Here is a 23,393-nt window from a genome sequence, read left to right as displayed (position 1 = left end):
GAAGGTCTTCATAGTTTTACCGAGTACAGAAAAATTACAAGTAATTGTGACTACGCTCATGTACTTGATTGTGGAGACGATGTACCTCTTGGGAATGAAATAGGAAGGCAGATATATAAAGACTATATATTTATAATGCATCTCCTGTCTATACACCTAGAGCTCTAAATACTATAACTCGTATACTTTTATCATCTTCTGCTACCAGATTCTATTTATAGTTACCTTTGGTACTATACATTTAAATCATGGTTCCTTCCATTTGTGGGTCATCATGGATTAAAATCTGGCCTTGAACATTAAAATATTTAAATATCATGATTATCCCTTTTTATTTTTCTGTAAATATTTAAAAAAGAGACATTTCTCAGTTTTATTTTAAATCACTCCTGAAACCTGTAGCCTTACTGTGTGAGATAAAGCATGAATCATGATTCTGAACTAATTTTTTTCCATGTTCACCAAAAGAAAATAATTCTCTTTACATTTTAAGACAGCCAAGGAGGTTAAAATTACTCTTTTAAATGGATGTTCACCAAGAATCACTATGGGATTTTCTCAAAGAAACTTATGAAATATTTAATATATTCATTTAGCAATGATTTCCCAGTGGTTATAATTTTTACTTATTCTTTAGAAGTGACACTTTGTGGTAAAATACTCATTCTCAACTAATGCTAATTGTCTGTTTTGGAAGATGAGCATTTCTTCACAAAACAGTTGCCCTAAGAAATAAGATTTTACAGAGCTTGTTTAATTGACATCTTCACTAATTTGTCCCCTCTCTAACATGTGGGTTTTAAAACAGCAGCATCGTGGGAAGTGAAGGGGTGAGCTTAGGCTGAGATCTATTTCAGCAGACAGGTTTAAGAGAAAAAAGGCTGGTAACAGCTTATTAGAAAAATAATATCTGAAAGCCCGCAACATACATTTGTTTATACATTAATTATTTTAAACATATGTAGCAGTAGAATGAAAGATAAGCTAATAAAATGCGTTTTGCTTCCTTATATCTGAGCTGGATGTGTCATTCAGATGGAGGAGGCAGGAAAGGCTAATTGCATAGGCAAGTCAGACGGCCTGAATTCAGGTTTCAGCTCACTATGACCCTGGGCAAGTTACTCTCTGTGCCTCAGCTTCCTCATCTCTAAAATGAGGGTAATAATACTAGCTTCCTCAGAGAGTTGTTCTGAAGATTAAACGAGTTGATAAAACTTACAGTTGCCCAATAGACTTTTCAATAATTTTATGCTATTCTTGCTTTATTAGTGCACTTTAAATATAGTTATCTGTTTAGCTTAATCTTTGTTGCACACAAAAATCTTAGATACAGACGGTTTGTAAAATCAGGTTCATAGATCATAGGAAAGACAGAAGAATGTATTGTTTAAATGTGGAATCTTGTCAGGGACATACTTTGCTGCTGTGTACTCCAAGCAGACATAGTTTGAGCTCCAGCCAATAATTTAGTATGGAATTTATGTTTCAATCCCTCCGTTATCACTCAGCAGTGTGCTGTCTTATAGAATTATTACTAAAAAGACCAAGAAATCACCCACAGCATAGACTGTTCCATGGTTTCTATATTTGCACTTGGAGATAATGTGTGTTTATATGTAGTGCTTGGGTATCTCTTTTATAGCCGACTACGCTGGGAGACTTCCTCTTCCAAGGAGGGATATATTATTAAATTTATCATTCTTTATTTCTTCCCTTAGATGTTTTGTTTTGTTTTACTAACCTAGTAACAGATAAAAATGAAAAGACCAAAAAAGGTCATCTTACACGAGCTTCAGCCTCACCAAATACAAGTGAATTCTTGCTACTCATTGCCCTTAATCCTAGTCATTCCTCTTAAACATGGCAAGAAAGTATATTCCAAGGCAAAAAAAGAGTGTTACCTCATAAAGATGTATGAGTATATTATGGGGTGCTCACTATTCTGTATATTTAACTTAACAAAAATATATGAAGCACTCAAAAGTGGAGAAGTTTCTTAGTAACTTCTACTAGCTTATGCAGGGTACTCACAGTTTAGACCTGTCCATTTTGCTTTATTTTTCACAATTGAAAGGATAAGTTTCTAAAAGATAAGGCAAACTGAATTTCAGAATGATCATTCTCTAATGAAGACCTTGTTTTAGAAAGAAAGAAAGAAGAAAGGAGGGAAAGAAAAGAATTTTCCTGGCTTTACAGAATACATTATAAAGGTTCTAGGGCAAAAATATGGGAACCTCAGGAAAACATATTGGCTTATGTTCTTCTTTTTTCCTTAAATGGTCAGTCCTACTCTTTAGCTAATCAGAGAAGAGAAAAGGCTGCAGGCAGAATACGACTTTCCCCATGGCAGTAGCTGAGGCAGTGTAATTTCAAAGGCTAGGCAGCGAGTTGTGTAAGAACTTAGAATAAGGAAAGTCCAGCATGAATTGGGCAGCTCCAGTTGGCTGTTGACCAGCTGATTGCAGAACTTGAGAAACTCCCAGGAAAGAGATGAAGAAACACGATATTAACCAGCGCTCCAGTCCCTGAGAGCTTTGTTTAAGCCACAGCAGCACTGAAAAGTCAAAAGAACGTTGGTGTTGCGTTTCCTTTTTGGGAAATGGTGTCAATGTGCATAATATTGTGTGATTTATGTGTTTCTGAGGTCTGTGAAAGACAGACTTTAAAAAGAATTTTTAAAGCTAATGCAGAATTTATCTCAAGTGGTCTGACTTTCATTGAACCCTTAAGGTTCAGGGATTTTTCTGTTTTTGCTTAAATGCTGTCACCTACCTCCTTCACCAAAACATAGATGAAAACAACTGTTGCTTCACTGGCCAAGGACTTTATATGTCTACACTTGAAAATAGTCTTTTTTTTTTTTTTTTTGCTTTTTCAATAATTGTAATTGCAGTCTTTCAATCTTTCCAAGTTACTTTGAAGAAGTGAATTATCTGCTGCTTATCTTTGTAAGGAAAAGGTGAAAGAAAGCCATGAAATGGGCATATCAGAGTTGGCCAAATGCATTCTTTAAAAAATGATTTGCTACAGATTTAAAGCCAAAAGCAATTTGATTGAAAACAGTAGACTGCTGACATCACCAAGACAATCAAATTACTGCCAACTTGCCTTGTTTATATAAAAGATCTTTGCAAAAATAAGGTCCCCCCCGACACACACATGAGTCATAGGCGATACAGTAATAGGGATAAATGGACTTTATTTTTCTTTATATGTCTTTAATATACTTATGTCTTAAGTAACTCCTTTTAGGGCCTGCTTCTTTGACTGAGATACCACAGGAAAGGAAGAGGCATTGCTGAGTTCATAATGCTATTTCAGTGTGGCAGCCTAAGTACATGAGGAAATGACACCCGGGGCCTGTATTCGGAGCCTTGCAGTTACTGTGACGACAACACACACTAATGGAAAACAAAGATGGTCTGCTTGCCAGCACGAGCCAGGAAGAGTTTTGCCAGCTCAGATTTTTCCTAATTATTCTATAAGTCTTGAAATGTGACACTTGAGATATTCAAGGCTCTTTGTGTTTCATTAACTGTTTAGTGAGTGACGCATCCTTCACGGGCAGCCTGGAATTTGGACAAGGGAGGGGCCTTTACATATAAGCTTAACTTTCACATGCTCTCTTGATAGATCTCATCCTCTGGTTTGGACACCGCCAGACCAACTGCTTTGGTCACAGCCTGTTGTTTGGTCCTTAAGGAAGGCAGCTGCTTTGGTAGAATTCACTCCTCGGGGGCCCCTCAACTTTGGTGACAAATCCCCACCTTCCATCTTCTGTTCATTCCATAGATCGTTGCCCAGCATGCCAGGTGTTCCTACTAATGACTGGGACATCTGAATCCCAATTCTTATATAGTGATATAATAGATAATATAATGATAATAACAGCTACATATAATATAGATTATCTGCTTAATGTATGTATTATAGAGCTGTGCATAATTATTTAGTATATATACATGATGCCAGTAATAGCATATACTGGAGATTTTTCTGTGCCAGGCACCTTGAATGATTTTATTTACTTCTCATAACAACCCGATGAGGCACTATTTTTATCTCTTGTTTTATGGATTAGAAAAATGAGGTTTATAGATGATAAGTAACTTGCTCAGTGGTAGATTTGAGATTCTAACCCAGGCAATTTGATCTTATTTAGCCCATATTTTCACCACTTTCTTGTAATGCAGGCAGTTGTTCAAGGAGGACCTCTACCTAGGTGACTGTGAGACGTTTTGGTGAAAGGTGTCGAATGTGACCCTGCAGTCTGAAAAGATTCACTAAGAGCAAAGAACAAAGAGATCTGGGGTCAAAAGGCCAATGGGGCTCTTCTCCAGGGTCCTGAAGTAGAGCCAGAAGCTGTAATGGCCTGCGGAGCTGGGCGACCCAGGAAGAGCTAGGCCTGGGGCCCTGGAACACAGAAGCTCTTCTTCCACAGTGGTGGATGGCACAGCGTGGTTCTTGGCTTCTACGCTGCTGAGATGATTCTCTGGAGAAGGAACACGTGGAGCGTTTGGATTTGTGATCTGTTATGGGCGCTCTTGTAGCCAGATCCCTTGATGCCATTGGGGGTTTTGGTCTGTTGTTGCTCCTGTTGACAAGTTAGAACTCCCCCTCCCATTGTAAAGAAATGCTCTGCAGATCTCTGCCTTGGTCGTGGGCATTCCGTTTGTTAAGTGGTTCAAGAGAGAATCCTGCAACATACTTATTCCAGCTGTTGGTAGCAATAAAGCTGGAAGAAGCCTTCGGTGGTGTGTGTAAGGTTGTTGGGGGAGGTACTGAGGAAGGGGACAGAAAGTCTCATTCTGTATAAGAGCCTTCTTGACTCCCAATGACTTTGTTTAGGGAGTGAGTTGTCAGCCTAACAGCATGTTGTTCCTTCTGAAAAACAGAGCTGGCTGTAGTTTAAGGAAAATTACCTGATACTTTTCAGCCAGTGGTTTGCTACAGTGGAGCAATGGCGTGAGATATTTTATTATTCTATTTAATTCTTTTACCTTTATTCAAATCCGAGTCATCTCCAATGAGGCCAAAAATCTGACTCTCTGGATATAATTGGAATTTTTGAGTTTCTATTTACTTGTATGACACTTAACTTTTGTACTATCTGAAGTAAAAGGAGAGCAGTTCTAATACAATTTTGATGGAGCAGATAATGCTTTGCTTTTTCTTACGCCAGTGGCCATAAATACTCTACTTTTCCTGTGTATCAAATATCCCAGGTGGTAGGATTTAATATCCCAAGAAGGTGAATGTTTCACGTGAAATAAACACATAACAGAATGGATCTCTACCTTCTGAGAAATTCTATTCTATGAATTACGAACGGCATCTTGTCACAACTATGTAGCACACCCCAGCCCCGCTCCTACATGCTCACTACTGGTCAGCACACAGGACTTGTAGGCTACTTTCCTGACAGGCTAAACACCTTTCTGAAGCAAATACACTCTTTGCTCTGTGGCATAGACCTATTTAATCCAAAATAAAGGTCGTGATGTATTATATTTCATTAAGGCACTCTTTTTCATTCACATGATCTCTCCTGACTTCCTTACGACAAACAAACTAAGAATTTCCCTTTTGTCCGCCCTGTCTTTATGTAAAAAGGTGTAACAGTGTCAAAGGAGGGAAAGAATTAGTGTTCTATCCTTTGGAGACAAAGGGCTTCACTGGTTGGCTTCTGGAAGTATTCTTTTTCTCATTCAATTATTCTAAATTCCTCTTGGCACCCAAACCGCATGATAATTCAGACATTCTGTGAGACCTCCTAGTTCTCTTGGCATTGCCACAGCTGGTCTGACTTCCAGCAGGAATGGGGGCTCTGAGTCTCACACTGTCCATGACCACCCAGCTTTGGTCCTGGAGCCACCCATACCAAAGAGGGTGGAAACCTCTAGACTCTGAGCTCACTTGGGACCATCAGGTCATCTAGTCTGCGGTTCTCAACACTCCCTGTGTGTCAGAGTCACCTGGGATGCTTTGAAAATGCAGATATCCAGGCAATGCCCCAGAGCTGCCCTGAGTGCATACCCAAGTGTTGATCTATTTTGGAAGCTTTTATGTGATTTTAATGTGCATCCAGGGTTGAGAACCAGTTATCTAATACAATCTCTTCATTTTAAAGAAGAAGGTACCAGGATGAAGGAAGAGAGGTCGCTTGGTAGAAGTTACAATGTCCTCTGAGGCTGAGTCTATTACCTTTTCTATCACATGATCATAATAAACAACAAAGTAGCCAATATTTAATGACTGCTTTCTATGTGTTAGGCACTAGCAAGGCAGAAGTGAGGCAGATACTCGTACACTCTACATGTACAGATAAGGAGGCTGAGGGAGCTGCCCAAGGCCCTCCAACAAGCAGGTGGCAGATCTGCGATTTGAGTGCAGGCAATTGGACTCCTCAGCTTGTGCTCTTAATCTCTTAATCACTTTGCTGTTCTGGAGCCAACTCTGAGAATGTAAGGTGTTGAGTGGCAGCTGCTCCCCTATTTCAGCATCAGGGGTCTTGTGGCAGCTGGCCTTGGTGCTCTGAGATCCCACTAGCTGGTTTGCTGCTTGGCTGGAGATGGGGTCCTTGCATTCTCTATTTTCCCAATAAGTGTGCCAACTGGAGACAACCCATTCTCTTAGAGACTGTTCCAAAGCGTTCCATTTTCCCCAGTGACTTTGTTTCTTTTATCCAGTCTTTCTTTTGTGGACCATTATAATATTTCCTATCTTACTTTTGGGCACATATCTTTTTACCTTTAGGTGGAAATTCTAACCACAAACTCTACTCTCTCGTTCAGACCTTGACTTTTCCCCTAACCCTGTGAGTTTGGCTGTGTTCACCATTTTCCCTGGGATTTCCCCATCTCTGGACTTTCTTACTACCCCCTAACTTCTCATGACCTCAGCAACAACAGGAAGGGATTAATCACTTCACTTCTTCTATAGCAGCAGGTGCGTTAGAAACAAGCTGGTCTGTCCCATGGAAGTGACTGGCTGGAGGGTCAGCGTACTCCAAAGATCTCTTAAAGTATACATTTTTAGGTTGCATTATGGAATTAATTTTCTGATTGATTCTGTAAGTTTACATTTCTATAGAGAAGGCTTTTTTACACCTTGGGAAAAATCTATATACATTGTCTGGTTAAATGAACTTTACCAAGATGAAAATCACAAATGGCAAATACCTATAGCACAGATTTCTGTAAGCAATAGCAACTCAACAAAAAGTGAAAGATTATAATAAATATTCTATGATAAATATTTACATGTAAATTTAAAAAATGAACGTGATATATAGATTCAGGTATGACTTGGGACTTTTTTTAGAGCCGTGTTTCATAAAACAAGTGCTCAATAAGTTGAATCTGTTAAGTGTCATGGAATTGAGGAAGTAGACATTACTGAACAGCTTTGATCAGTAATTGGACTGAACATAATTTTTTTTATATAAACATGGGAATAACAATCACTGACCATGGGTGATTATTTCTCTGCTTCTCAGTATTCTCTAAACCTTTAATGACCACATATTGTTTTTATTACAAGTTAAAAATCAACAGACATCTTAAATGTTCATTAGAGCATCAGAGAGTAATGAATGCTTAACTGAGTGGAAGCTAGACTCTGTAGCTGTGATTAGCATGATATATGTATATTCCCAACAACAGACTAGAACTCTTACTTTAAATGCATAACTATTTTTCAAAAATTAATTAATTAATTTATTTTTGCTGTGTTGCGTCTTCGTTTCTGTGCGAGGGCTTTCTCTAGTTGTGGCAAGCGGCGGCCATTCTTCATCGTGGTGCGCGGGCCTCTCACTATCGCGGCCTCTCTTGTTGTGAATCACAGGCTCCAGACGCACAGGCTCAGTAGTTGTGGCTCACGGGCCTAGTTGCTCTGCGGCACGTGGGATCTTCCCAGACCAGGGCTCGAACCCGTGTCCCCTGCATTGGCAGGCAGATTCTCAACCACTGCGCCGCCAGGGGAGCCCCAAATGCATAACTATTGACACAAGTCTAATTGCTCCTCATCTCTTCACTCATGTGCTGCAAAACTCATAAAAACAACAACAACAAACAAAAAACAAAACACAACCAAGCTCTTATTTGGTTTACTAGCTGGAAATGCGCTTATCCTTGGAAATCTATTTTGGAGTTAGTTGCTCTCCTCCCCTACAAGTGGTAAAGCAACAGCTGCCATTTAATTAATGTTCTGCTGACAGCTCCAGCTGATGAATACCGTTGAAGTTCCCTATCAGCATCAATACTACCCACATTACCCCAGGAGGAAATATTGATTATAGTTGCTTGATTTTGCCTTATTTCACCGTAGCTTTCTTTCCTGCACTACTTCCTTCAAATTCCAATGAGGCTGTTATTTACATCACCATTCACATCTTCCAGGGAATAAGGTCCCGGTGGAACACATGTGTTCCTGGTGATGTATTGCAATGGAATCTCACCAAAATGAACACGTGAAGCACTGAGCTCAAATAGAGGAGAGAACTGGGGGAAAACCAGATGAAAGTGACTTGTGGTTTCTCAGAAAGTAAAGAATTTTGTCCTTTTGAGAGAGAGATTAGAGAAAAGAAAAAGAGCTCTTGTTTTTCCACATAGCATAAATGTATGGTTAAAACCCTGCAATCTGATTTATATCTGGATTATTATTTCAAGTTCTGTTCCCAGAACTTTCATAGGAGTTGAACTTCAACAGTACTATCATTACTATTGTGTGACAATGAAAAAGATTTGAGCTGTGTGAACACAACCATTTCCAGAGTGAGATCCGTTCAATCCACTCATCCTGAAGAATGTATCTTAGGCTCCGTCAGGCAAGGCCCATGCACGTAGCTAACTGGCAACAGGTAGAACACAGGATCCAAATGGTGTGGCCTTAGATGACAAAGAGTGGTTCAAGCTAGTATCTGGCCTCTGAGGATCTAACATGAGGTTATGGGGTGTCCTGGAAGGCAGGTTGTGTTCTGACCCAGGCAGGGTGTCAGCGTTTGGGCAAGCCTGTCAGCAGGACCAGCGGGGAGAGCCGGGAGGTGGGATTCAGGGACAGAATAGTTCTGGAGGAGAAACAGTCCTAGAGACTCTGTAATGCAATGTCAAAACGACTGAGATGATACTAAATCCCAGAGTCCTGGGCTGGAGCTCTTTGTGTCCCTCCTGCTTCACATTTAGTTCGTCGTGTTCACCGACCCGCTAAATATTTATTGAGATTCATCTGTGTCAGGCACTGAGCTAGGGATTGGGTACAATAGTGAATATCATATTATCTCTAGTCTCTAACTGGGTTACAGGTAAAAACAATGGCAATTTCAATGCCATGTGACTAGTGAGTGAATGGGATTGTGGGAGCACTCACCTGGTTTTGGGTGGCGAGTGACTGATTCAGGAGATCAGAGATGGGGCGATAAAGCAACTCTTGCTGTGGGGAAAGGGGACCCTAGAGGCTGAAAACTAGGTAGGGCCTGACAAACAAGGTCTAAGGGAAGGCAGAGGAAATTAATGTGACTGAAAGGCTCAATGACTGATTTGTTGCAACAAGTCCATATAGCTTTATGAATGGTGGGGAACTCGTAAGTTGCATTCTTTTCTTATATGATAATTTTAAAGTTTTTAAAACATATGATAATGTTTTTATCATATATGATAATTTTATATGATAATTTTAATGTTTTTAAGAATAATGTGATGAAGAGGATGCACTATATACATATATTTTCATCACACTTAAATCTGTCTTGGCCATTATGAGCCAACCAAATATGCATCTTGTGGGCTGGAAAATTCCTGACCCTCACCACCACCCACACTCTGAGCATTCTTTTAAAGCAGTGACCAGTCTTAATAGGAATTCTGTGGTGGTCCAGTGGTTAGGACTCTGCTCTCACTGCTGAGGGTGTGGGTTCAATTCCTGGTTGGAGAACTAAGATCCCGCAAGCTGTGTGGCCAAAAAGAAAAAAAAAAAAAAAAAAACAGCAGTGATCAGTCTTTTAGATATATTTCTAAAAGGGAGTGCTGGATATTGCCTATAAAATTCTTTGCTTTAAGACTTTTACAAGTTTGTGCACTTTGAAAAATACTTACATATATTCAACACTTCACTTCAAGTGACTAAGTGCTTCTGGAGCAAGAAACTTATGTGAATAGCCAGGAAATTTTTGAAGTACCAGTTGGGAGCATTGCCTCACCACATAATAAAATGAATTTTGAAACAACACTCATTAAAATCACTTTTGATAGTGGTGTCAGAATCAGTTCACATCAGATGAGGAGATCAAAGGAAAATAGTCAGAACTCCAGAAACCTACATATGAGAGTTTTGTGTTAGAAAGGAGAGACACTTCAAATCAGAAAAGAAAATATGGAGTTTTCAGTCAATGGGGTTGAAAAAAACTGGAAAAAAATGAAATGAAATCTCTATGTCACCACTTATACCAATACATACTAGATGCATCAGAAATTTAAGTGTAAAAATTGAAAGTGAAATACTTGAAAAATGTATACATATTGGTGGAGTGGGAAAGACCTTCCTACGCAAGGGAAAAAAGCAGTAAAACAAAAGACTAAAATATTTGACTCCATGAAAACAGAATGAAAACTTTTATACAGGAAAAAAAACCCACCTCATGAACAAAGTTAAAATGCAAACAGCAATCTGGGCAAAAATATTTGTGACAAAATAAATTAAAAACAAATATCCTTAACACAAAGAGCTCTTTTAAATGAATAAAGCAAGAGACACGACAATAGAAAAATGGACAAATGGCATAAATAAACAATTTGTAGTAAATGTGTGAAAAACTACGTAACCTCACTGATAATTAAAAGTTCAAATTTAAAGAAGACAGTAGGGGCTTCCCCGGTGGCACAGTGGTTAAGAATCCATCTGTCAATGCAGGGGACACGGGTTCGAGCCCTGGTCCAGGAAGATCCCACATGCTGTGGGGCAGCTAAGCCCGTGAGCCACAACTACTGAGCCTGCACTCTAGAGCCCGTGAGCCACAACTACTGAGCCCATGCGCCCAGAGCCTGTGCTCTACAACAAGAGAAGCTACTGCAATGAGAAGCCCGTACACCGCAACAAAGAGTAGCCCCCACTCGCAGCAACTAGAGAAAATCTGCGTGCAGCAGCGAAGACCCGATGCATCCAAAAATTAAATAAATTAATAAATAAATAAATTTTAAAAATAAATAAAAAAGAACATAGTATTAATTCAATCAACGCATTGACAAAGACACAACAGAATCCAATACCTGTATGGTGAGGGTGTGATGAAGTGGTCGCTATGGAATGCTGGTGGGAAAATCAGCTAGGACAAGCTTCCTGAAAGGCAATTTGACAATATGTGGTAGAAATCTTAATAATCAGAAGAAAATCAGGCCACTTCCATTTTGAAAAAAAGCATTGTTTTCCTTTCCTCCTATTGTTCTCAAGTATTGCCTATTGACTTCTAAACGTTTGGCACACCTAGAGGCTCTTATTAAAAAGAAAAGTCCACATACTTCTTCCTCAGTAGCTTGATAGGATTTCCTAGGAGGGACCTTGCTTGATTAGAATTGTGGAAACAAGGCTGCATAGTCCGTTCTGCCTAATCACTGAAGTGCCAGGAACATCTTGATGGCCGTGTATTTCCTGAGTAATGTTATTATCAGAACAGAAATTGATATCCAAAACGGACACATATACGACTGGATCACGAGGGTAGGGGAGCAGGGGCAGGTGGATAAAATGGGGCACTGGAGTCAGGAATCCTTGCTTCTGATCACTACTTCCTAAAACTGCTGAGGCTCATTAGGGTTATAGGGCTAAACTGATCCAGGAAAACGGTACCAAGGCTCAAATTTTGGACGATCTGCTCAGTTCATGAATTATTCTGAAAAAATTGTTTTACCATAATATCTTTAGATACTGATAGATGCTAAGAGATGATTGACTCCAACCACTTTTTAGGAGGGATGAGGAAACTGAGACCCAGAAAGTCTGTCTTTCTCGAAGTCGTATAGCTTATGAATTCAAATCTGTGAATTCATAGACAAGCCACAGCATCGTGCTGCATATCTTCCTAGAATCCAGAGCATTATCTGTCTTGGGTTATGTCCCAAGATACTTGTTGTTTAAAAGCTCATGGTTTCTCTGTCTCCTCCTGCCTCTGGCACTCCAGATGTTGGGCTTTTCGGGACACCAGCACCTCTCTCCTCATCAATTCTGTCTGTTATTCCAGGGGATGGAGGGAGGCCAGTTGGAGAGTGGTGTGTGGTGTGTGGTGTGCGTGCGTCCTGCAAGGGGTCTTGTGAGGGTGGTGCCTGGTGCCTGTGATGCTCAGCTGCTTCTCACTTGTCTGAGAGCAGGAACATTTTGTGAACGGGTAGGGAGCAGTGATGTGAGTGAAACCTCACCCAGACCTTGTGTGTTAACATTCTTGTACTTTGTTCTGGACAAGGCCTTTCTTGGAAGAAGCCATTCCTGAAAGATTACCCAGAGTGTAAGTAGGCAGTAAGCATTTCACACTATCTTTTGTTGTTGGGTCCTGCAAGGAATGTGCTGAGATTAGAATGGTGCTTTGTCACTTCGGTGATCCTTCCAAGTGTTCTTTTTCCTACACTGGGCACAAGTGAATGAGTTCCCTTTACTTCTCTCAAACCCACAGATAAAGTGAGCCTATGTGTTATATGTAATTCTGTTAATTAGAATGTAAGTGTGAATAATAGCACAACTATGCCTAATTTCCAACTTCTATTTGGCGATTTGACTAACAATGCATTATTCAGCGAGTTCATCACCTTCTGCTTCTGTAGCCCTCCTTTCTTTAAACAGCCAAAATGAGTACATTCTCATGTCTTTGCTTCTTTATCATCCCTTGTACCCTCCCTTCCATACTCACACTGTGATGGTGGGGATTCTGTTTCCCCTTTCTCCCTCCCAACCTGAGTTCAGGCCCTGATATGTGTGAGTTTTGTCCCCTCCCTCACAGGAGGACCTTCTCTGTCAGGCTTCCTAATCAACTTTCCATGCTTTCCTGGGCTTATTCCTCATTCTTTCCTCTTTCCCTTCTTTTCAGAACCCTCTTTCTGTTATTTCTCCTGCTTCAGCCAGTCTTTGAACATCTTTCAACATGAATATACATGAAAGGTACATAAATCAAGACACTTTTATTAATGTTATGGAGAAAGTTGTTATTCATAAAGGATAATTTGCTGTCAGTAATTAACTTTCAACCTCAAGATTTATTTTCAATTCCCAGTCGTTCTCTGAGAAATACCCATCTTGGAGGAGGGAACTGCCATTTCTCCTAGATTGTTGTACAACAGAGCAGAGATTGAAGCATAAATTACCACTCTACATGGGAGGTCAGACTAGATGCTTGGGAACAAGGAGATGGTCTGACTTGACTCTCTTCTCAGTTCTTAATATTTGTTTTTCTATTATGGAATTTGGTGATTTAAGCGGGAATAGTGTCTACTCCATTAAGAGACTGGAAGAACATTGTGTAAGTACAGTGATTGTAAAGGGTGTTTAATATACCAGGAAAAGGTCAGAATTTGGTAATATAAAATCCTCAGCTAAATTCCAGAAATTTTTCATGAGTGCTTTATTTAAAAGGAGAGCTATAAAATGTGGATTTAAAATATGTATGTGGGATGGATTGGATACCATTTTCTCAAATATTCTTGGAAAGGTTCTATATAACGATGGTGTGTAATTAATTTCTTTTACCCAACTTAGGTTCCTCACTAATAGTGGTTGATTTTTTTCTTTAATTTGGTTCATATCAAACTGAAGGTTACAAATAACCTCCTTTGCTGTGTATGGTCTGGACCCAACTATAGAAGCAATTGTCTATGTAATTTTCTACTTACAGCCCAATTAAACTGAAAGACAAATTAAGAATGATGACATCAGTAAGACCTGATCTATAAACTGTCATGTGAATATGACAATCATTAATGCATTAATGTTCATTTTAATATAACTATTATAGCTATTGGCTATAGGAAGAAAATAAAGACAGAATAATAATAAAGTTTTTACTGAGTGCTCCCAACATACCAGAATCTATGCTACATGCTTAATGTGCATGGTATAAAAATAACTATTATTATTCCTGTTTTATAGATATGCTGTTTTGTAAATTCTTGCTTAAGACATGGTCTGACTTCTTGTCATCTAAAATTTGGGCTTATCTGAAACTCACGTTTTAGGAAACAGGGTGCAAGCTCATGAAATACTTTTTCCCTCATGGATTTCCTAATATTTGGTAGTGTTGATTTGTATACAGAATTCACTATGAAATAAAAAAAAATTCCCATAAATATATTATCAGAGTCAAAAAAGTAAGCAATATTCAAAGCCATTTTAACTTGTTAAACCTCAGAAAAGATTTATTATTATTTTAATACTATATTAATAGTTAATTTTAATATGTTATTAACATATTTTGTGTGATATAATAATAAAATGATATATTATATTATTAATATGTGCACGGTAATCCTATGTAGGGAATGGTGGCGTGGTGGACAAGGCCCAGCCACCGTAAATACAACAAGGACTGTAAGGTGATTCCAGGAGAGGAATTGAGTTAACTCTGAGCCACCCATTGTTTTATGTCAGATTCTCCTCGTTATTAGTTCAGGTTATAAAATAAAATTTTCTTTTTTTTTAAAATTTAATTTTATTTATTTTTTTATGCAGCAGGTTCTTATTAGTTATCCATTTTATCCATAATAGTGTATACATATCAATCCCAATCTCCCAATTTATCACATCACCACCCCCCACCCCCCAGCCACTTTCCCCCCTTGGTGTCCATACTTTTGTTCTCTACCTCTGTGTCTCTAATTTGGCCCTCAAACCAGTTCATCTGTACGATTTTTCTAGGTTCCACATGTATGCGTTAATATACGATATTTGTTTTTCTCTTTCTGACTTACTTCACTCTGTATGACAGTCTCTAGGTCCATCCACGTCCACACAAATGACCCAATTTCGTTCCTTTTTATGGCTGAGTAATATTCCATTGTATATATGTACCACATCTTCTTTATCCATTCACCTGTCGATGGGCATTTAGGTGGCTTCCATGACCTGACTACTGTAAATAGTGCTGCAATGAACATTGGGGTGCATGTGTCTTTTTGAATTATGGATTTCGCTGGGTACATGCCCAGTAGTGGGATTGCTGGGTCATATGGTAATTCTATTTTAAGTTTTTTAAGGAACATCCATACTGTTCTCCATAGTGGCTGTATCAATGTACATTCCCACCAACAGTGCAAGAGGGTTCCCTTTTCTCCACGCCCTCTCCAGCATTTGTTGTTTGTAGATTTTCTGATGATGCCCATTCTAACTGGTGTGAGGTGATACCTCATTGTAGTTTTGATTTGCATATCTCTAATAATTAATGATGTTGAGCAGCTTTTCATGTGCTTCTTGGCCATCTGTATGTCTTCTTTCGAGAAATGTCTATTTAGTTCTTCTGCCCATTTTTGGATTGGGTTGTTTGTTTTTTTTAATATTGAGCTGCATGAGCTGTTTATATATTTTGGAGATTAATCCTCTGTCTATTGATTCGTTTGCAAATATTTTCTCCCATTCTGAGGGTTGTCTTTTCGTCTTGTTTGTAGTTTCCTTTGCTGTGCAAAAGTTTTAAAGTTTCATTAGGTCCCATTTGTTTATTTTTGTTTTTATTTCCATTACTCTAGGAGGTGGGTCAAAAAAGATCTTGCTGTGACTTATGTCAAAGTGTGTTCTTCCTATGTTTTCCTCTAAGAGTTTTATAGTGTCCAGTCTTACATTTAGGTCTCGAATCCATTTTGAGTTTATTTTTGTGTATGGTATTAGGGAGTGTTCTAATTTCATTCTTTTACATGTAGTTGTCCAGTTTTCCCAGCACCACTTAGTGAAGAGACTGTCTTTTCTCTATTGTACATCCTTGCCTCCTTTGTCATAGGTTAGTTGACTATAGGTGCGTGGGTTTATCTCTGGGCTTTCTATCCTGTTGCACTGATCTATATTTCTGTTTTTGTGCCAGTGCCATACTGTCTTGATTACTGTAGCTTTGTAGTATAGTCTGAAGTCAGGGAGCCTGATTCCTCCAGCTCCATTTTCTTCCCTCAAGACTACTTTGGCTAACCGGGGTCTTTTGTGTCTCCATGCAAATTTTAAGATTTTTTTTCTAGTTCTGTAAAAAGTGCCATTGGTAATTTGATAGGGATTGGATTGAATCTGTAGATTGCTTTGGGTAGTATAGTCATTTTCACAAGATTGATTCTTCCAATCCAAAAACATGATATATCTCTCCATCTGTTTGTATCAATTTTAATTTCTTTCATTAGTGTCATAGTTTTCTGCATACAGGTCTTTTGTCTCCCTAGGTAGGTTTATTCCTAAGTATTTTATTCTTTTTATTGCAATGGTAAATGGGAGTGTTTCTTAATTTCTCTTTCAGATTTTTCATCATTAGTGTATAGGAATGCAAGAGATTTCTGTGCATTAATTTTGTATCCTGTGACTTTACCACATTCATTGATTAGCTCTAGTAGCTTTCTGGTGGCAACTTTAGGATTCTCTATGTATAGTGTCATGTCATCTGCAAAGAGTGACAGTTTTACTTCTTCTTTTCCAATTTGTATTCCTTTTATTTATTTTTCTTCTCTGATTGCTATACCTAGGACTTCCAAAACTGCATTGAATAATAGTGGCAAGAGTGGACATCCTTGTCTTGTTCCTGATCTTAGAGGAAATGCTTTCAGTTTTTCACTGTTGAGAATGATGTTTGCTGTGGGTTTGTTGTATATAGCCTTTATTATGTTCAGGTAGGTTGCCTCTATGCCCACTTTCTGGAGAGTTTTTATCATAAATGGGTGTTGAATTTTGCATCTGTTGCATCAATAGATGCATGAATTCTCCATCTATTGAGATGATCATATGGTGTTTCAGTTTGTTAATGTGGTGTGTCACATTGATTGATTTGCGTATATTGAAGAATCCTTGCATCCCTGCAATAAATTCCACTTGATCATGGTGTATGATCCTTTTAATGTGTTGTCGAATTCTGTTTGTTAGTATTTTGTTGAGAATTTTTGCATCTATATTCATCACTAATATTGGTCTGTAATTTTCTTTTTTGTAGTATCTTTGTCTGGTTTTGGTATCGGGGTGATGGTGGTCTCATAGAATGAGTTTGGGAGCGTTCCTTCGTCTGCAAGTTTTTGGAAGAGTTTGAGAAGGAATGTTTGACAGAATTCATCTGTGAAGCCATCTGGTCCTGGACTTTTTTTGTTGGAAGATTTAAAATCACAGTTTCAATTTCATTACTTGTGATTGGTCTGTTCATTTTTTCTATTTCTTCCTGGTTCAGTCTTGGAAGGTTATACCTTTCTAAGAATTTGTCCATTTCTTCCAGGTTGTCCATTTTATTGGCATAGAGTTGCTTGTAGTAGTCTCTTAGGATGCTTTGTATTTCTGTGGTGTCTGCTGTAACTTCTCCTTTTTCATGTCTAATTATATTGATTTGAGTCCTCTCCCTCTTTTTCTTGATGAGTCTGTCTAATGGATTATCAATTTTGTTTATCTTCTCAAAGAACCAGCTTTTACTTCTATTGATCTTTGCTATTGTTTTCTTTGTTTCTATTTCGTTTACTTCTGCTCTGATCTTTATGATTTCTTTCCTTCTACTAACTTTGGGTTTTGTTTGTTCTTCTTTCTCTAGTTCCTTTAGGTGTATGGTTGATTGTTTATTTGAGATTTTTCTTGTTTCTTGAGGTAGGATTGTATTGCTATAAACTTCCCTCTTAGAACTGCTTTTACTGTATCTCATAGGTTTTGGATTGTCGTGTTTACATTGTCATTTGTCTCTAGGTAGTTTTTGATTCCCTCTTTGATTTCTTCAGTGATCTCTTGGTTGTAGAGTAACGTATTGTTTAGCCTCCATGTGTATGTGTTATTTATGTATTTTTCCCTGTAATTGATGTCTCATCTCATAGTGTTGTGGTCAGAAAAGATCCTTGATATGATTTCAGTTTTCTTAAATTTACTGAGGCTTGATTGTGACCCAAGATGTGATCTATCCTTGAGAACATTCCATGTGCACTTGAGAAGAAAGTGTAATCTGCTGTTTTGGGGTGGAATGTCATATAAATGTCAATTAAATCTATCTGGTGTATTGTGTCATTCTAAGCTTGTGTTTCCTTATTAATTTTCTGTTTGGATGATCTGTCCATTGGTGTAAGTAAGGTGTTAAAGTCCCCCACTATTATTGTGTTACTGTCGATTTCCTCTTTTAGAGCCGTTAGCAGTTGCCTTATGTATTGAGGTGTTCCTATGTTGGGTGCATATATATTTATAATTGTTGTATCCTCTTCTTGGATTGATCCCTTGATCATTATGTAGCGTCCTTCCTTGTCTCTTGTAACATTCTTTATTTTAAAGTCTATTTTATCTGATATGAGTATTTCTACTCCAGCTTTCTTTTGATTTCCATTTGCATGGAATATCTTTTTCTATCCCTTCACTTTCAGTCTGTATGTGTGTCCCTAGGTCTGAATTGGGTCTCTTGTAGAGAGCATATATATGGGTCTTGTTTTTGTATCCATTCAGCAAGCCTGTTTCTTTTGGTTGGAGCATTTAATCCATTCACGTTGAAGGTAATTATCGGTATATATGTTCCTATGACCATTTTCTTAATTGTTTTGGGTTTGTTTTTGTAGATCCTTTTCTTCTCTTGTGTTTCCCACTTAGAGAAGTTCCTTTAGCATTTGTTGTAGAGCTGTTTGGTGTTGCTGAATTCTCTTAGCTTTTGCTAGTCTGTAAAGCTTTTGATTTCTCCGTTGAATCTGAATGAGATCCTTGCTAGGTAGAGTAATCTTGGTTGTAGGTTCTTCCCCTTTCATCACTTTAAATATGTCATGCCGCTGCCTTCTGGCTTGTAGAGTTTCTGCTGAGAAATCAGCTGTTAACCTTATGGGAGTTCCCTTGTATGTTATTTGTCGTTTTTCCCTGTTGCTTTCAATAATTTTTCTTCGTCTTTAATTTTTACCAATTTTATTACTATGTGTCTTGGTGTGTTTCTCCTTGGGTTTATCCTGCCTGGGACTCTGTGCACTTCCTGAACTTGGGTGGCTATTTCCTTTCCCATGTTAGGGAAGTTTTCGACTATAATCCTTCAAATATTTTCTCGGGTCCTTTTTCTCTCTCTTCTCCTTCTGGGTCCCCTATAATGCGAATGTTGTTGTGTTTAATGTTGTCCCAGAGGTCTCTTAGGCTGTCTTCATTTCTCTTCATTCTTTTTTCTTTATTCTGTTTGGCAGCAGTGAATTCCACCATTCTGTCTTCCAGGTCACTTATCCATTCTTCTGCCTCAGTTATTCTGCTATTGATTCCTTCTAGTGTATTTTTCATTTCAGTTATTGTATTGTTCATCTCTGTTTGTTTGTTCTTTAATTCTTCTAGGTGTTTGTTCTTTAGGTCTTCTAGGTCTTTGTTAGACATTTCTTGCATCTTCTCAATCTTTGCCTCCATTCTTTTTCTGAGGTCTTGAATCATCTTCACTATCATTATTCTGAATTCTTTTTTTGGAAGGTTGCCTATCTCCACCTCATTTAGTTGTTTTTCTGGGGTTTTATCTTGTTCCTTCATCTAGTATATAGCCCTCTGCCTTTTCATCTTGCCTATTTTTCTGTGAATGTGGGTTTTTTCCCACAGGCTGCAGGATTGTAGTTCTTCTTGCTTCTGCTGTCTGCGCTCTGGTGGATGAGGCTACCTAAGAGGCTTGTCCAAGTTTCCTGATGGGAGGGACTGGTAAAATAAATTTTTCTTTGCGGAAAGCTAACCACCCTTAGTGTTATCAGATCTTTACTTGCTTCTCTAACGACTTACACTGACCAGCCCAGACTGTGTGTGATTTACAGTTCAAATAATGTTGATTTATATTCGTTGTACATTTGAATGGAAACTTTTAATTAAATGCACTTTAAAATGGAGACCAATTAAACTTTTGTCTGATATTATCTTCTTAAAATAGCTAATGAGTATAATAGTCTCATGGAAGCTCTGTGCCTCCTCTGGGGAACCAAATGGACAGCTCCTCCACTGCCTCTATGGCAACTGCAGACCTCCTGAGGAAACACTGCCTGGAAGGAAGACAGAACTAGCATCTCAGCTGGACCAAGTTACAGTGGAGGGATCCTCCTTACTTTTCCGTGGTTTTCACGCATGGACTGTCCTTGAAGGCGAAGATTGTTGGGTCTGACATATGGGTAGTTACCATATGATAACCACTTGGGGGAGTGGGAGGTGGCTTTAAATACAGCATGAGTGTATAACTGCAGACATTTAGTGAATCACAGCTCTATGAGTGCAGCTTTTTTGTTGTAGTGAAAACTTGGAGGCAATATATATTACTAATCAGGAAAAGGAGGAATCTGAGTTGCTCTGACATCAAATTTGAAAAAGTAAATGACTATTTAATAAAACAATATATTAAATAAAAATAAATACAAAAATATCTACTTTAAGATTCTTTTGGAAACATTAGAAGACTGTATTACAAGAGTTAACAATGGTCATCTCTGTTTGGATGAGTGTGACTTAAAATTTCTACAGTAAGTATGCATCTTATTTAATAAGAAAAAAAGTTAAAGTAATTTAACAATGACTTGATGGATTAGTTCACATGACCAAATAGATAAGGAATATTCCATTTAGACCCAAGATTTAATAAGATATTCTCTGAAGATCATAATGCCAGCATTGTACTTGTGTATTGATAGGCTATGTTTGCTATAAAAGATTTAAAAGATTATCATATAGATTTGGTAGGAATTGTTTTACGTTGTCCCAAATAAAACTATAATGTCTCTGTATTTTTAAACAAAACATTTCTTGGCTAGCATATGCACGGACATTTTGCTTTTCCAAAAATGCATTTGTTTTGTTTATTTTTTTAAAAGTTTAAACAATCATGAACTTACAGAAAAGTGGAAAGTACAGTACAAAGACTGTCTTCCCCTGGAACCATTGGAGAGTGAGTTTCAAACCTGATTCCCATCATCCTTAATTCTTTAGTGTGAATTACCTACAAATAAGGATATTCTCCTATGTAACTGTGATACAAGCATCAAGATTAGAAAATTAACACTGATACTTTACTACCATCGAATTCCCAGAACCCATTCTAGTTTCCTAGTTTTCCCAGCAATGTCTTCTGTAGCAAAAGGATTTGTTTCAGAATCACAATTGCTTTTAGTTATATCTATCTCTTTCATTTATTTCAGTCTGGAACATTTCCTTATTCCTTCCTTGACACTTTTGAAGATTAAAGGTCATTTATTTTGTGGAATGTCCCCATTTTGGGTCTGTCTGACGTTTCCTCATGATTAGATCCAGGTTATGCACCTTTGGCAAAGCATTTTTTGTTTGTTTGTTTTTTATGCTTGAGTTATGTATGTATGTTTGTATATGTATATATGTAGACGCATATATATCTATATAAAATATAAACTTTAGTATGTCCTCCTTTTCATTCCTAATATTATTTTTAATTGAACTATATTTGACACATAATATTTTAATTTCATGAGTACAATATAATGATTCAACATTTGTATACATTGCAAAATAAGTCTAGTTACCATCTGTCACCATACAAACCTAATACAATATTATTGACTGTATTCCCTACGCTGTACATTATACCCTCATGACATTTATTTTATAACTGGAAGTTTGTACCTCTTGATTCACTTCCCCCATTTCACAGCCTTTCAACCTCTCTCTGTCAACCACCACTCTATTTGCTGTATTTGTTAGTCTGGGTTTTTGTTTGTTGGTTGGTATGTTTTGACTTTTAGATTCCACATATAAGTGAAATCATACGATATTTCTCTTTCTCTGTCTGACTTATTTCACTTAGCATAATACCCTCAAAGTCCATCCAGGTTGTGGCAAATGGCAAGATTTTCTTTTTTAAGGCTGAGTAGTATTCCATTTTAGGTGTGTACCACATCTTCTTTATCCATTCATCTATCAGTGGATACTTAAGTTGTTGCCATATCTTGGTTATTGTAAATAATACTTCAATGAACATAGGGGTGCATATGTCTTTTCAAGTTAGTGTTTTTATTTTCTTTGGGTAAGTACCTAGAAGTGGAATTGCTGGATCATATGGTAGTTCTATTTTTAGTTTTTTAATGAACCTCCATACTTTTCTCCATAGTGGCTTCACCAATTTACGTCCCCAGCAACAGTGCACGAGGGTTCCCTTTTCTCCACATTCTCACTAACACTTGTTATTTGTTGTTGTTGTTGTTGTTTTCCACAGGAGAAGGAAGGATTTATTTTGCTTGCAGCAAGTAAGGAGAACACTGGGGATATTTCCCAAAGCAGTGTCTTTTGTTGATTTTTTGATAATAGCCATTCTGACCATTGTAAAATGATATCTCATTGTGGTTTTTATTTGCATTTCCCTGATGATTAGTGATTTTGACCATCTTTTCATGTGCCTGTTGGCCATGTGTATGTCTTCTTTGGAAAAATGTCTTTTCAGATCCTCTGCCTATTTTATAATTGGATTTTTTTTTGTTATTGAGTTGTATGAGCTCTGTATCTATTTTGTATGTTAAACTTTTATTGGACGTATGATTTGCAAATATCTTCTCCTACGCAGTAGGTTGCCTTTTCGTTTTGCTGATGGTTTCCTATGCTGTGTAGAAGCTTTTTAATTTGATGTAGTCCATTTGCTTATTTTTGTTTTTGCTGCCCTTGCCTTTGGAGCCAGATTCAAGAAAGTATCTCTGAGACCAATGTCAAGGAGCTTACTGCCTCTGTCTTCTTCTAGAAGTTTTATGGTTTCAGGTCTTACATTAAGTCTTTAATCCATTTTCAGTTAATTTTTGGGTATGGTGTAAGATAGTGGTCCAGTTTCATTCTTTTTCATGTGGCTGTCCAGTTTTCCAAACACTGTTTATTGAAGAGACTGTCTTTCCCCCACTATATAGTCTTTCTTCACTAAATATTTGTTTTTAATGACCTCCCAAATCTTCTTTGATACCAGAATTATAACTTTAGGGACACAAGAAGACTGTAACCTAAGCTTGGATTTCCATATGACTCCATCATTTATAACTGTAACATCATTTTTGACCTTCATCCAGCCTGTTTTGCTGCATGAATTGGTTAGGACATCTCACCATCAATTGCCCTTGTGGTCTGTCTCAGGGCTTCTCAACTTCAAAGCAGTTGACATTTTGTGCTGGATAAGTCTTTGTTGTGGAGGCTTGTCCTGTGTGTTGTAGTATGTTTATGCTTATGTATCCTTGGCTTCTACCCACAAGATACCAGTAGCACCTCCTACTCCAAGCTGTGACAACCAAAAATGTCTTTAGACA

At 37.9% G+C, this 23,393-nt stretch overlaps 1 protein-coding gene and 1 long non-coding RNA gene across 4 annotated transcripts in view; one reads left to right on the top strand and one right to left on the bottom strand.

The window, feature by feature from the left end:
- LOC309831545 overlaps positions 1-11,332 on the bottom strand; it is a 74,541-nt gene extending 63,209 nt beyond the window's left edge. The window contains exon 1 of the long non-coding RNA XR_014297599.1: positions 11,262-11,332. This is a non-coding gene — a long non-coding RNA (uncharacterized lncRNA). The remainder of the gene's footprint in view (positions 1-11,261) is intronic.
- The window catches only part of FILIP1 (filamin A interacting protein 1), a 192,671-nt gene that overhangs the window by 2,914 nt on the left and 166,364 nt on the right, over positions 1-23,393 (top strand). The window lies entirely within an intron of this gene.

The sequence above is a fragment of the Grampus griseus genome, assembly GCF_964374135.1.
Source record: "Grampus griseus genome assembly, chromosome: 13".
NCBI classification, from domain to species: Eukaryota; Metazoa; Chordata; class Mammalia; order Artiodactyla; family Delphinidae; genus Grampus; species Grampus griseus.
This window is presented reverse-complemented; position numbering and strand designations above follow the sequence as displayed.